General features: G+C 33.7%; 1 protein-coding gene across 11 annotated transcripts in view; it reads left to right on the forward strand.

Annotated features, from left to right (window-relative positions):
- LRRC7 (leucine rich repeat containing 7) overlaps positions 1-15,479 on the forward strand; it is a 474,513-nt gene that overhangs the window by 73,921 nt on the left and 385,113 nt on the right. The gene's annotated exons all lie outside the window — the stretch shown is intronic.

The following is a 15,479-nucleotide window of genomic DNA, read 5'->3' on the forward strand; positions in this document are numbered from 1 at the left end:
AGAGGATAACAGAAATCCCTGTCCTGCTCATTCCCCTCCAGCTTCCCTCAGCTGTTTCCCTAAAGGTGCAGTCCACATTCTTTTGCAGTTCAATCCCTCTTTTCTAGTGATGGACAATATGTCTTATGATTGATTAGCCATAGGAAATTCTTGCTCCTTGCTAGGTAGGTCAAATGGTGAGTACATCTAAAATATCCCAAACTTTCTATTTGTTCTACTGTTACTCTAAAATTCTTTGCTCTCTTTACTCAACAGTCTGAAGGAATAAAGTCAGATTCATGTAAACTGTGGACAGAAATCTCACAATTGTGTAATTGTTTTGGAGCACCCCTGCCTTACTTTGGGAAGATTGCCAAGTAACTTCTTTGTTGGCCTATGGGATATGCTCTCTCAGAACAGCAATATTAAATTAGAAATTGATTTTTTTAAACTGGAGAATCTCCAAATATTTTAAATTAAAAGAATATATTTAAAAATAACTCATGGGTAAAAAAGAAACCACAAACAAAAATTAGAAAATATTTCACCTGAATGAAAATATAGATATGTAAAAATGTGTGTGATGCAGCTAAAGCAGTGCTTAGAGCAAAATTTTTAGTTTTAAAAGATTATGTCATTGCCCTGTATTTGGTTTATCTTGAATATGTCCCATGTGCAGTTAAAAAGAATACGTATTCTGCAGTTGTTGGATGTAGTATTCCATAAATGTCAACAAGCTTGAGGTGATTGAGTTTGATGTTTAGATCTTCTATATTCTTATTGATTTTCTCTCAGTCTGTTCAGTTACTGAGAGAAGTATAGAAATTTGCAAATACAATTGTGGAATTCTCTATTCTCCTCTCCTGTTCTGTCAGTTTTTGTTTCATGTGTTTTGAAGCTCTCTTACTTAGTTCATGCACAGTGAGGATTTTTATGTGTTCCTGATGGATTATCCTGTTTATCATTATCAAAAGTCTCTCTTTGTAACCGGTTACATTTTTTGTGTGTCTTGTATTTTACATTTTCTAATATCACTCTAGTCCCACCAGCTTTCTTTCTTTCTTTTCTTTTCCCCCCACCTCTGGGTCCACGACCCACCCCCACACCAGCTTTCTTATATTTATAATTTGCATGATATGTCATTTTCTATCATTCTACTTTCAATGTACCTGTGTTTTTATATTTTAAAGGTGTCTGGTAAATAGACAAAATGGGATTTTGTTATTTTTTAACAAGATTGTTTCACTGGTGAATTCTATCAAGCATTAAAGGAAGTAATAATACCAATATCAAACAGACGCTTTCAAAAACTACTGGAGAAGAAAATACTTCCAAACTAATTCTGACACCAAAGCCTGATATTGTAAGAAAAGAAAAGTAGAAACTATCTCACCAGGAAATAGAAACAAAAACCCTTAACAAGCTGTTAGCAAATTGAATCTTGTAATACTTTATGTAATATAAAAATGAGAATACATCATGAGTAAGTGAAGTTTATCTGAGGCTTAACATTCAAAAATCATTGTAATTCACTACATTAACAGATTAAGGAGAAAAATTATATGATGATCACAATAAATGCAGAAAAAGCATTTGACAAATTTCAATACCTTTTATTCATAAAAGTCCTTAGCAATTCTGGAAGAGAAAAGAACTTCTTTCATCTATGAAAGGGTATCTATGAAAATCCACAGCTCATATTTAATATAATTGAATGCATTCCCCTAAGATAGGGCTAAGGCGAGACCATCCAATCCATAACTTATATTTAATGTTGTACTGGAATTTCTAGCGCCTTTAGTAAACTTTAGTAAAGTTCAGAAAAAAAGTAAAAATCTTTCTATATTTAAAGGTGACATGATTGATTTCATAGAAAACCCAATGGAATCTATAGAACAACTATTAGAACTAAACAAATTTAGCAAGTTCAAAATAATAAGTTTAATATACATAATCAGTTGTATTTCTGTATACTAGTAACAAACATTTCCACAATGAACTTTTTAAAAATGTACTATAGCATCAAACATTATAAAATAGTCATATGGGGGGCTTTCACAACATAGAAGCTGAAGTCTTCAGTTCTGGAAAATTGCCTTGTTTGTTCTATTTTGTTTCTCCATTTTGTGTATTCTTTTTGGAACGACAATGAGTCCAGAATGTTGACCCTCAAAAATGGATATCTCTAATTTTATTTTCTCTATTTGTTCTTTCAGGAAATTTTCTCTCTCTCTTTTTTTTAAAAATATCATTCTTCACTTTTTATAAATCAGGAGAGCAAGGCACAGAGAGCACAACTAATTGCCCAGATAATTTAGCTAATGATCAGAGTTTGGACAGTTAATATCTCAAAGCAGGCTATTTGAAGGAGGACTGACTCTGGGTGGTGAACACAAAGTGTGATTTATAGATGATGTAATACAGAATTGTACACCTGAAATCTATGTAACTTTACTAACAATTGTTACCCCAATAAACTTTCATTAAAAAGAAAAAAAAGCAGGCTATCTGACTCCAGAGCACACAGTCTTAGCCACTGCACTCTGCTACCTCTTTTAGAAAATATTTGTAACAAATAACTTCATGTATAATAAAGAAATATGACTTATAAAGAAGAAAAACCACAAAACAATATTACTATGCCTAAGGCTATAATAAAACAAAGACCAGGATTTTTAGAAATCATACTCCAAAAGGTCCCAACTGGATTTGATTTAGAACTGTAATAAATTTGGGTGCTCCAAAGATTTTTCCAGTAAACATTTAAAATTAAATCCAATGGAAAAACTTTTTTCTTGTCCCAGATTGCAAAATCCTCAAGGTCACAGGCTATGTTATGTTAAGTTTCAGAAATAATAGTGGACAATTTATAATAGGTTGTTATGAATGATGCATCACTGACATGCTAAGATTTGGGAAATTATTTATATGAATGACTAAAATATACACACAATAGCTAATTGGACAACATATTTAGAATTAGGCTGATAGCTCTACTCCCTTTTTTAAAGCAGAGAAGTGTGGATAATACACAGTATTTGTATTAAATTTCATTTTTGTAGCTGTAACTTATAATAACTTAGAATTGATATTAAAGTGCTATAGTGCCATGTATTTATTTTACTTTTTTTTTTTTTTCCATCTGCTAAGAGGTGTTTTTGAAAAGATCTGAGGGTCTGATGAGTATTTTTGCATAGATTTACACTTAAGCCATCATTTTACCTTTTTCTTTATCTTTTTGAAGTAAAGCTTTAGAATGGCACTAATATAAAAACCAGATGTTAGGGAATTACCCGTATTTGTCTTCATAATTTCTTGGCATAGTGAAAGTTAAAGGTTGACTTCCAAGTTGAATGTCAATGTTTTCTACTCTAGCTAGTAGTTCTTCATGCAGTTCCTTAAGCATATCACAGATTAGCTATGAAGATAAAGAAAGATTGAAGCATGAGATAGAAATTAATGAACAAATTTTGTAAAGACAAGGATTCCCATTGGCTGCTGTACTACGCTGCCCTAAAGGGAATAGTTTTCATTGAAAAGCAGGAAGGTTGATCTTTGTGCTCTCCTGCACAGTATCCTCTGACTTGAGTACACGTTCCCTGCTCCCCACAGTATCTAGTGTTTGGTTCTAAAACAAAATCTGTACTCTGAAAGCAGTGCAGCTGAACCTCTACAGTAGTGGTTCCCAATCCTGGCAGCACTAATATGTCTGTGGATGTTCTTTAAATAATTTGACACTGTCAGAGGCTTTTTAATAAGTTTGAAATGGGGCTTAATAAGAGAAAAAGCATCATCTTGAGCATTCAGTGGAGAAGAACTCAGAAAATGATTTACTATGAAAAAATTTTTTAAAATTGGTTGGCAAATATTGATTAAAGAGTTATAGCCTATAAGAATAGAAGAAGAAACCTATAGGGTAGGATCTGGTTGAGACAAAACAAAAACAAAAGCAAAAACAAAAAAACAGAATAGCACTGTCATCTAATTTCCCATGTTATTATTGTCTAGCATTTTAGTTTCATCATTAGCTTTAAAGGCTATCTATTTAGTCTTATTTAATTTTTAAGGTCAATACTTATTTAGATTTACCAATATATTTTACCAATTTCTTTGCTGACCAATGATTTTTGCATCCTACTTTCCCTACCAAATTTGACTTCCTACTTACAGTGCATCCTTTAAAGATTCTGTGAAGCAGAATCTCAACTTTTTAATGAAAATGTCTTTATTTTGCTTTCAGTCTTCAGAGTTAGAACAGTGCATGTAAAATCTAACTTTTCACTTACGTTTCTCAACACTGAAGATGTTTAAATTCTGGCTACCTTTTTTGCTCATGAGAAGTCTGCTACCATTCTGATTATTGATTCTCTGTAAACTCCCTGGTATCTTTTAAGAAGTTACCTTTTGTTTTCATGTTTTTTATTCAAACTATAGTTTACTTAGGATTTGTTTTTATTTCTTTTGCTTCAAGCTGTGGGCTTCTTCAATTTGAAGTTGTATAGTTATTTACTTCCAGAAAAATCTACTACTTCTTTGAATACTACATCTACCTCATTCTCTCCTTTTCCAAATCCCATTTTATATGTATTAACTATATGCAAGCAAACATGCATGCTCCTTTATATTTCTCATTTTCTTTAGTAGTCTGCTTGCTGCATATGGGGTGGTTTTTCAGGATAATCTTATAATGTACTTATTTTCTCTTCAGTTGGTTTTAGTCTACTGTTTAAACTTTCCATTGATGTTTTATTTATTTTGATGACTACATATTTAATTTCTACTTGCTTCTTTTCTCTATTTGCCTCAATTCATCTGAGCTAGCTAGCTAGCTAACTAGCTATAGTTTAGGTATGTACATGTGTGCACATACACACACACACTTGTTTTCTGAAGTATATTTCTTCTTTTATATTTTTGAACATTAAAAAAAATTCTTACTCTACAGCTTCTATTTTCTGTCAATCTTGTGGAGAAAATTGTGCCATTTGTTGTTTTTCAGACCTCTCTCATGGCAGTTTGGTTCTTCCTGGAATCAATCATTTTATATTTTGAGTTTATTTTCAGTTGGAATAACTTTCCATAGGAATCCCACTTGTCTCTCTTGTTCTGGATGGCAAAGACTACTCTCTGTGGTGCAATTTTGCATTTATCTCTGCCCAGACAATATAGGAGTCATTATGTTTACATTGGTAAATGTGTTGGCCCAGGTTTAAGACCAAACATGGTGAAAGTGATCCCAACTCTTCTTGATTCACAGGTTTAGTGTATCAACTTTCTATTATCCTTTTTTCTATTACTACACTGGATGGAGAGCTTGTCACGTCCCTAGGATAAAGTAACAAGCCATTCTAGCTTATTCCATGTCTCATGAATAGGACAGCTCTTATAGCTTCCAACAGTATGTATGCTGCTTAATTCCATATCCTAGCTATAGAAATGAGCTCAAAAGAATAGGGATCTTGTCTGCTTTGTTCACCTCTATATTCTCAGCAAATAGAACTGTGCCTGACATATTACCAATAAATATCTATGAAATAATGAATAAATGCAAGGCAGTAGTCACTGTAATTGATATATTTCTATTGATCAAGGAGGATTTATTAGTTTATAATATTTTTATAAAAATTATCGAACATAATTTCTGTCTGAATGTGAATAGAGTAACAATAGTCCTAGTGTTTATTCTTTGTACATCATAAATTTAGTTCCTTTATTTTTCGTCTTACAAAGAGAGTACATTTCTGGTTAACTGTTATTCTGATTTCAGTGACTAGGATACATGTGATTTTTATTTATTGTTTCTTATTCAAAATAAACCAAACAGTAGCTTATACTAATTTAGCAAGGAGTATAAAAGTAGGAGATCCCAGGGTTTTTGTTTGTTGTTTGTTTTTTAGGTGCTTAATGATGTTTTGGACTCTGGTTCTCTTGGCTTTTCTGAATCTCAGGTCTCCAGTGGATTCCTCAGCCCCAAGCACCCCTAAAAGAAAGAAGGATTTGTCATGAAAGAGGATTTTCTTTCTTTGGGAAGGAATACCATTTCCAGAAATCTCTCAATCATTTTCTTCCACCCATAAGCCAGAATCAGCTCACATGCTCACATCTAAGAAGGCTTGGAAAAATGTATATCCAGAAAACAATTAGAATCCCATGATTTGCTTTAAAAGGCATTGTTCATACCCTGGGACTAAGCACGTCATTCTCTCAAACCAAATTGGTGTTTAGTTTTTTAAAAAAATGGGAACAGCTATTTATTTGGTAAATCACAGTGTTTCCCATACTTACTTGCCCACATTGCTTAGGTTTCTTTTTCTTTTCTTTCTTTCTTCTTTTTTTTTTTAAATTAAAGTTTATTGGGGTGACAATGGTTAATAAAATTACATAGATTTCAGGTGTACAGTTCTGTATTACATCATTTATATATCACACTGTTCAGAGTCAGTTGCTTAGGTTTCTTGATCATCATTAGAGCCGTGGCTTTCTTTTTCAATTTTAGGTAAAAATCTACTAAAAGAAAAACAAACTGTTTAAGACTTCAACAATTTTATTCACTAAATGATTTTACTATTGCTTTATATAGCTATAGGATTTAATAATAAAAACGAGTTGATCATTTAAGGAAATTTCATGAGTTCTAGAGAGAAATAAAAACCATAGTGACAAACTTCATACAAAATTTACTTCAGGAAGACTCTGAAACCGTCACATTTTGACATTTGTTCCCCTAATGTTAATGCATAGCTTTATCACCTAGAAACCCAAAATTATTTGTTAAATATCCAGCATACTAACTTATCACAGGTTAGATTGTACAATTCAGCGATTCTTTGAGTAAGTTTCTCTGAACACAAATGGAAATGCCTTTGGCTAATATGAAAAATCATTTTTGGACTTAACCCATAATTCTTTTTATCAGATTTGTTTCAAGGAACTTTAATGATTTAATTTAAAAAGGGAGGGGTGTCCTACTACAGGTTACAACCTATACTAAACACTAGCTACTAATAGAAAACAAGATAGATATGAACCCTGCACTTATGGAATTTCCTGTCTAGAAAAAAATACAGGCTTGATTGTAATGATTGTTGGTAGTTTTAAATGAGAATCTGTATAGCATTTAGTGTCTGTTCCATTGATAATTATTCGTGGATTGTTAACTAATGTTAATGTTATTGAAAATACTTGAGGTGTTAGGAGAAGTGAGTTGCATGGTTCTGTGAGGGGAATAAAAGAGAAGCAGGGAGGCCTAAGAATGAGGCATTTGCAGGATGTGTAGGGCCTGGGCCTCTGTATCCTCAGACTTCCTCTGTGTTGCTCCATGTTCCAGGGGGATGACCTGTGAGCTGGCTTTCTGCCTGGAACTGATCAATGGGAGACTATGGTTGGAGAAGAGGGAGAGGAAAGGTAGAAGCCAGAATATTTCTCTTCCACTTCTCTGCCCCCAGGGGCTTTGCTAGCAACAGCTCCATCCCCTCCGTGGTTCTGGCTCCAGCTGGTCAGGCTTCCTGTGGTTCCAGCTTCTGCCAGAGGAATTGACACCTTGGGCTTCAGAAACTTGCCTTCTCTCTCTGCTCTGTTTCTAGGCATCAGTGTGGATAGTGGTTTCCTGCTATTGCTAATCTCTGTCCACTGTTGGACTCCTCAGTCCTCCACCTCCTGCGTGACCAATTTCCCTGCATAAATATTTGAAGTGGTTTTTCTTCCCTTTTTTTTTTTTTTTTTTTTTTGTTAAACCATGAAATAGCAGGTAAAAATAGGTGAGACATATTCTAGACAGTGCAAAGAGTAGAGTATATTTGAAGATCGAAATATGAGACAGTATACATGAGATATTGTTTGTAGCTCATCTCCCAAGACAGTTGGGCACATCTAGATTCATAAAAATAGGTGATGAATATCACTTGTCCCATGGTTTCTATGGATTATAGGAAGTCAACAGACAGTGTTGAGAAAATAATGTCATGAGAAAATACTAGCGGGCTAAGAAGTATTGATTTATTAATGATATGAAGTTGCAGTTTGTTCAAGATTTTCAGTGTTCTAATATGTTATTTTATTGGAATGTGAGCATACAGATATTCTTGAATTCTCTGTCTCACTGTCTATACTCTTCAAATCCTGGCTCAACCACTTATTAGTTGTGTGATGTTGTGTAAGTTACTTTACCGCTTGGTGCCTCAGTTTACTCATCTGTAAAATGGAAATAACATAGTAACTATCAGGTTGGTGCAAAAGTAATTGTGGTTTAAAAGGTTAAAAATAACTGCAAAAGCTGCAATTATGTTTGAACCAACTTAGTATCTCATAAAGTGCTTACCATGGAGCCTAACACACAATGAATACTCTAAAATTGTTATTACGATTATGATTATTACTCGTTCCCAATTTTGAAGGAGGAAAAACTACTTTTTGCTTTAGGGATGAGGACTGATCCATCTGCTTTGCCTAACCGAGACTCTAGGCACACTTCCAGGGCTATGGAAGAACAGAAGTGAATACTGGAGGGTTGATAGGCTTCAGATTTTGAAGGACCTTGTATGACATATGAAATTTCACTGAATATCCAAAATATAGGGAACTGTCAAACAGTTAAAGGAGGTATTTATCTTTTCATAATTTTCCTTTTTAGAAAATAATCTCTGATGCATTTGGATAATGGAATTGGAAGGAGATGAGAGTGGAGATTGGGAGGAATTTTAAAAGCTCTAGAAACCCTCCAGGACAGATGTCAACAAAGACATCACTAGCCCACATGGTGCCTTCGTGCTCATTGAAAAAAGACTCCCCTTCCTCCATGCAGTTGCAGCAGCATATGGTTTGGTGAACAGAGCTCCTAAGCCAGGGGTCCTTATGCAGTTAACAAACTGCTCCAGGTTACACTGCAAACAGCCCCAGAGGCTTTACTCAGGAACCAATGAAGACTGGTACGGATGACTTACACTGTAAGGTGGATTTCAAAAGAGACTCCCACTTGGCCTTCAATGATAGTCACATGGGGATGAGGCTGACTCCTCAAGGAGGTTTAATCTCAGGAGATATGAATGCTTTTATGAACAATAGTAGACAAGCCTACAATAAGAGAATATAAGATACAGTAGGAAAACCTACCAGTATTTTCTAAACAAAATATTAAAGTCAGCATGAGTCTCTGCTAATGAAACTCAAGGACAGAGCACAACTGTAAAAATATTACTTCATTATTTATTTTGTCTTTTTTTTTTCTTCAAGGCAAGTTCTTTCCCTGTCACCTTACTATTAATTCTGTTTCTTCCTCATAAAAAGAGAGCAAATTTATTATTATTTCTTTAAATGCTTTGGAGTAGTCTCAGAAAACTTTCTTAACAACAACAACAAAAAAGGCAAGCATCTATGTCATTTGTTACAGAAGAATACATTCTTTCATACAGAGAACAAGTATAGTAAGTCCTCACTTATCGTCTATAGGATCTGCCACTTTAAGCAAAATGATGTGAAACAAAACCAATTTTTCCCATAGGTTAATTGATATAAACAAGAGTTAAGTTCCTATGGCATCCCATCAACATTAAAATGAAACAACGTTGAATGAAACGCTATTCCACAACCTGCTGTATTTATTAAGCACTCACTGCAGGCTGATTGGGAAGTTTTCAACTCTTTAATGCATGCATGCATGTCAGCTTTGTATACAAGTAGTGTTTCTATTCATGCCTTCTGAGTAAAATGTGATGTGCAATTTCTTATCATCAGAAAAGTTTAATTTTCCTTTTAAATGTACTCTGAGTGCTTCAAATTTGCAGACACACTTTGGCAGAATTTGGGAGCGTATTATAAACATCATTACTCTGGCACTGTCAAAAGCCTACCTAATTTAATGGGCATATTTTAGGACATTTTCCATTCGATTATACTTGCCACAAATAGGAATGCTCTCTTCGTGTGAAAGTTACAGCAGTGATGACAAGTACAGATGTCACTTCTAGGATTATGAACTGAGGCCTCAAGCTAACTCATCCCCAAGACAGTTTGGCACATCTAGATTTATAAAAATAAGTGATGAATGTCAACTTTTTCTAATTAGGTGACAAGCCAGAGGTAGCACCTGAATATAACTAAGTTTTGGAATGAACTTAGAGACATAAGTATAACTTTTTAATATTTTATTCATGCTATTCATATATAGTTTCAAATATGTAAATCTACTTAAAAATAAAAATGCTAAACAAAGTTGTTTCCTGAGGCAAGTTTAACCAGGTTTACAAATTAGGTAAGATACTGACTTAGAAAAAAAACATTAAAGTTTGAAAGAAAAGTAACTAACTTTCTTTGTAGTTGAAACCAAAATTATGCATTCTTTTGGTCATAGTGGAACTTTGAAAATCCAACAACATCTGTCAATTCAAAGATTATTTATTTTGCCTCACAACATCTACTAGAGTTATTTTAAAAACAGTAGCAGATAAAATTAACTGGATAATTTATTTAAAAATCAAAAAGCACAGTGGGAATAGCATAGACATGATTCTAAGAGCCTTATATTTATCTTAGAAACAGGATAAAAATTATCAAAATATAGCAGTATAAGAAACTTCAGAAAAGTATTAAAAGAATGTGGAAGTTTTAAATGTATGCCACTGGTTTAGTTAGATTGTTACTTCACTTTCTCTTTTAGTGCCTCTCTGTCTTCATCTTACCAAGAAATCTATATGTATAAAATTCAAAGAACATTTTTAGGTGAAATATGAAAACGTAAACTGCTAATCCCTTCACCTTTTCTTTAAACCAATCCAGGTAAGAAAAAATATATATCTTAACTTGTGGTTATTCCAATTTAAATTCCTATTAGATACTTACTTCCAAAATAAGAATTGTGAGAAGAAGAAATAACAACCCTTACTAAAGTTGCCAGTCTTGCCCTTCAGAGCATGTGCCAAATAAATCTTACGATGCCTAACCATGCACATACGTAATGATGCTAGGTGAAAAACAAAGTTACCATTCTGAATACAAAGAATCTAACTTTTCAATTAAAAAAAAAATCATTTCTGAATCTTTGCCCAATATACTTCTTTTATGCATTATAGATTCGTGTGTGTTTTTAAAAGACAATAGCTGCTTTTAGGCTATAAGAGAGGCTGCACATATTATCCTTCTGCAAACAAGTGAGAGAAAACTTAAGACAGGTTAATAGTAAATATGGCAACTTTCCTGCCATTTATTCAACATTAGTAAGTGATAAATTTTTCATAACATAAATGGGCTGCACTTCTTAGAAATGAAATTTAAAAATATATTTACCATTTTGGTGGTAAATTATCAAAATCACTCACACCAGCTATGCTGGCCAGTATTTCAAGTAGATTGGTTTAAACTTGTGTACCCTGTTGTCATTCGTTATAATCAAGAGGGTGCAATATTCCATGTCTCACAGCTAATTGGTCTCATCAAGCCAGTAAGCAAATGAATCCCGGGAGCAAGTTAGTTACATTGAGAAAGCTATGAACTTGCTCAAATGTCTGTGATAAATTTCTACTGAATAAATAGTTAATGGAGTTAAATAAAAGAATTCACAGGCTTTATATGTACCGTGTTTCCCCCAAAATAAGACCTAGTCGGACAATCAGCTCTAATGCATCTTTTATAGCAAAAATTAATGTTAAGACCCAGTCTTATTTTACTATAAGACCCGGTCAATATAATATAATGTAATTTAATATAATATAATATAATATAATATAATATAATATAATATAATATAATATAATATTAGACCGGGTCTTATATTAACTTTTGCTCCAAAAGACTCATTAGAGCTGATTGTCCAGCTAGGTCTTATTTTCAGGGAAACACCGTGTGCTTGGATATGTTTATTATTAAAAGACATTTGTATCAGTTTGGAATTATATTCAATTGGGAGTAATATAAATCCCTCTCCCTCCCCCAAACTGACTTAAACCAGTATCTGTTTTCTTTTTCTATTCTTACCTGCACTGCAAGTAGTAGTATCAGGCCAGTGAAATAGCTCAGAGATGCCTCTAGGAACCCCTGCTTCTTCCAGCTGTCTACGAGACATGTGGTTTTCTTCCTGCTTATTGCCTGCATGTTGCATGTGCCATCTATACCATCATATCCATCTTGCAATCAGAAAGAAGAGAAAGGGCCAACAGAAGAGAAACAGAGAAAAAGACAACAGAGCCTGTCTCTTTTAAAGTGTTTTCCCAGGTGCCCTAGTGACTGGCTTATAGGACTTTAGCCTGGACTGGGTCACATTGCCACCCTCAGATTTAAAGGAGTTTGGGAGATGGAGGATTCTAACATTTAGGGACCTACTACCTCAAACAAAATTGGGGCTCTGTTAGTAAAGAAGGGGAAAAAGTGTACAAGGCATCAACTAGAATGCTTCTAAGAATTTGAAGCATTCACAGTACAATAACCACTAAAATAGAAATATTCTTAATTACTTGTCAAGTTTTGAAATTTTGCACTCAAACATTGTTCTAAAAAAGTTTGAGGTCTTAAATTTATATGATGGTATATTAACTATCAGGTTGGCCCAATGGCTTTTGTAATAATAATAATAAACTATGTAATAATATGAACAAAACTGCAACTGTATCAATAATGTTAACAAGGCCTGATGAGTTATCCTGCACATAAATAACATTTGTTATATGACTTACAACAGTAGGGTTGACTAATACTATTTGAAACAATGAGGTGGTGGGTTTAATTTGTATTATTTAGAATGGTAACTTTTTCTTATTGACTGACTCATATATTTCAGGTGACACTCCCTCTAAAATAATACATTGTAGTTTAAACTCCAGACCTTATGTTATCAAGATTTTATGCCAGCATTTGTTTAACATTTATCAAATTGAGTACCGATGTGTCCCAATCACTTTGATTGAAATCGAGGCTGTAGTAGTGAACATGGCTCAGTTACTGCTCTCAGGAGTTGATAGTTTGTTTTCATGAATGTCAACGATAACTCATGGTTGCCAGGATCCACAATTCCACAGGCCACCATTCACACTATATTGTAAGTGAAAGATGCCGCCCCCCAGGTTGTTATAATGAGAAGTCTCCACCTTACCCTTCTGTGTATTACAATAACTTTTCACTTTTCCAGCATAATTGGGAAATGAGATTTTTCTCAAGGGGAAAAATGTTACCTCAGAATGTTGTTTGGAGGATTACATATAAGCATTATATAGACGCAATAAATTTTAGCTTGAAAAGAAATGTTGTCCAATTTTCTTGGTCAACAGTGTGGACTCTGGAGCCAGATGGCCTAAATTCAAATTCTGACTCTACCACTTTCTAGCTGTAAATGACCTGGAGCAAGGTATGTCTTCCTCTCTGCAATGCTGATGCTTAGGGTTACTGGGTAGAGTAAATGAGTTATGTGATTCCTGTAATCATACATTCTCAACACATTTCGATTATTAGTTTGTTCATTAAAGCTGAGTTATTAAGCCTCAGCATGCATTTTATTGAATGGTATTTGATGGACGTTTTCCTAACCGTTTTATGCACTTTCCTTTGCCTTTAATAGAGTTAATAAAATAGAGTAAATAGAATTTAAACTTTTCCTCATATTTAAATATCATTATTACAAATATTGATAGTATACTACAGCAAAATTAGCTCATATTTATTGTTTGCTCACTGAGCACTAAATACTCCTGGAAGCATTTTACATGTCTAAACTCATTTGACTCTTAGAACAAACTTTGCTGTTATGAGATGTAGAGGTTTATTTATTTATTTATTTTTTAATTACTTTATTTATTTATTTTACTGGCTTCCTTGCATAGTCTCAGCTATAATTCAGATAGTTGAGGCTTCTCAATAACTGAATACAAGATAAGTAAACATGAATATTTTTAGTACTTTGCAGTGAATACTGCTAAGCTCACAGAAGCATTCTAGGTCAATGCTTCTTTCTCATTTTAGTTTTCCCGGATAACTATCTTTCAATACCGTATTTCCCCGAAAATAAGACTGGGTCTTATATTAATTTTTGCTCCAAATGACACATTAGGGCGTGTTTTCAGGGGGTGTTTTATTTTTTCACGTACAACAATCTACATTTAGTCAAATACAGTCATGTCATCTTCTTCTGGAACATCCTATAACATACTAAATGTGTCCGTCTAGCTGACGATCTTAACTGGGGCTTATTTTAGGGGAGGTCTTATTTTCAGGGAAACACGGTAAAAAAAAGCAGCTATGATTCTGACCTAGAAAGTTACCAACTCCCAAACTGTAGCTATTTGATTTACCCCTATTGATAATTATTGTTCTTGGTGTTTGGAAAAATTAGGATTGACCAATGCCAATACTTCATTTAAAAAAATCCCTACCCACAGAAATTTATTTAATATCACTATAAAATTCCAAACTTATGGAAGATCTTATTAAGAGTTAAGCTTTGTATTAAAACAGGATTCTAATTTTAAAAAATCTTGACCTACATTCCCACCAGAAAGTCAGTCTCTCTCCCATCTCAATCCAAAGTGACAGAAGCAAGCTCAGAAAATAGTTCCTCATTTGGTGGTCATCGAACTATAAAACCTTAATTAATAGAACAATCAACCTTTAGCACAAAAGATTAATAGAGATGCAATCTGTATTCTTTTGCCAGAGGTGTCATGACAAAATTCTACAGACTGGGTGGCCTAAACAACAAACATTTATTTTCTCACATTTCTGGAGTCCAAGAGCAAGTTGACAGCAGGTTTGATTTCTTCTGAGAACTCTCTCTTTGGCTTGCAGATGCCCACCTTTTCACTATGTCCTCACATGGTCTTTTCTACATGTACCTGGTATCGATTTGTGTGTCCAGATTACCTCTTCTTATGAGGATACCAGTCAGGTTGGAGTAAGGCTTACCCTAACTGACTGATTTTTAACTTAATAACCTCTTTAAACACCCTATCTTCAAATACAGCCACATTCTGAAGTACTTGGGGTTAGGGCTTTAACGTATGACTTTGGACGGGACACAATTCAGCCCATAACACAATCTGTTTAGAGATCACTTTTCTTTCATACCGCCTGATTACTAGACATTAAAGTTCAGCTAAAATGCATAAAACAGGAAGTGGGATGAAAGAATATATCCTTTCATGTTGTAGTAATACATCATGATCTTCTGATCAAGAACCTGGTTATTATAACAAGGACCGAGGACAATGTATTTAAGTATAAGGTCTAATACAATCTTAGCTTTAGTGATGAGATCTATTTCAGATTAGATCACAAATTGACATGTAATGCCTTGTTAATACTTCTATTTATCTAACTTTATGTTTTTACCAATGCCTATTTAGATAATGCTAGCCAGTGTATAAGAAAATGCCATTCTAGGAATTGTGCCATTCAATGCTAGCAAACATAGCTTTTATTTAATACCAGCAAAATAGCTGATGATTGATCTTTTTTAGATATTCCTTTGTAAAATAATGTTGCTAAAAGAGTGACAAAATAAATTTTTGTATAAAGGAAAGTACATT

Source organism: Rhinolophus sinicus, linkage group LG06 (assembly GCF_036562045.2).
Source record: "Rhinolophus sinicus isolate RSC01 linkage group LG06, ASM3656204v1, whole genome shotgun sequence".
NCBI lineage: Eukaryota > Metazoa > Chordata > Mammalia > Chiroptera > Rhinolophidae > Rhinolophus > Rhinolophus sinicus.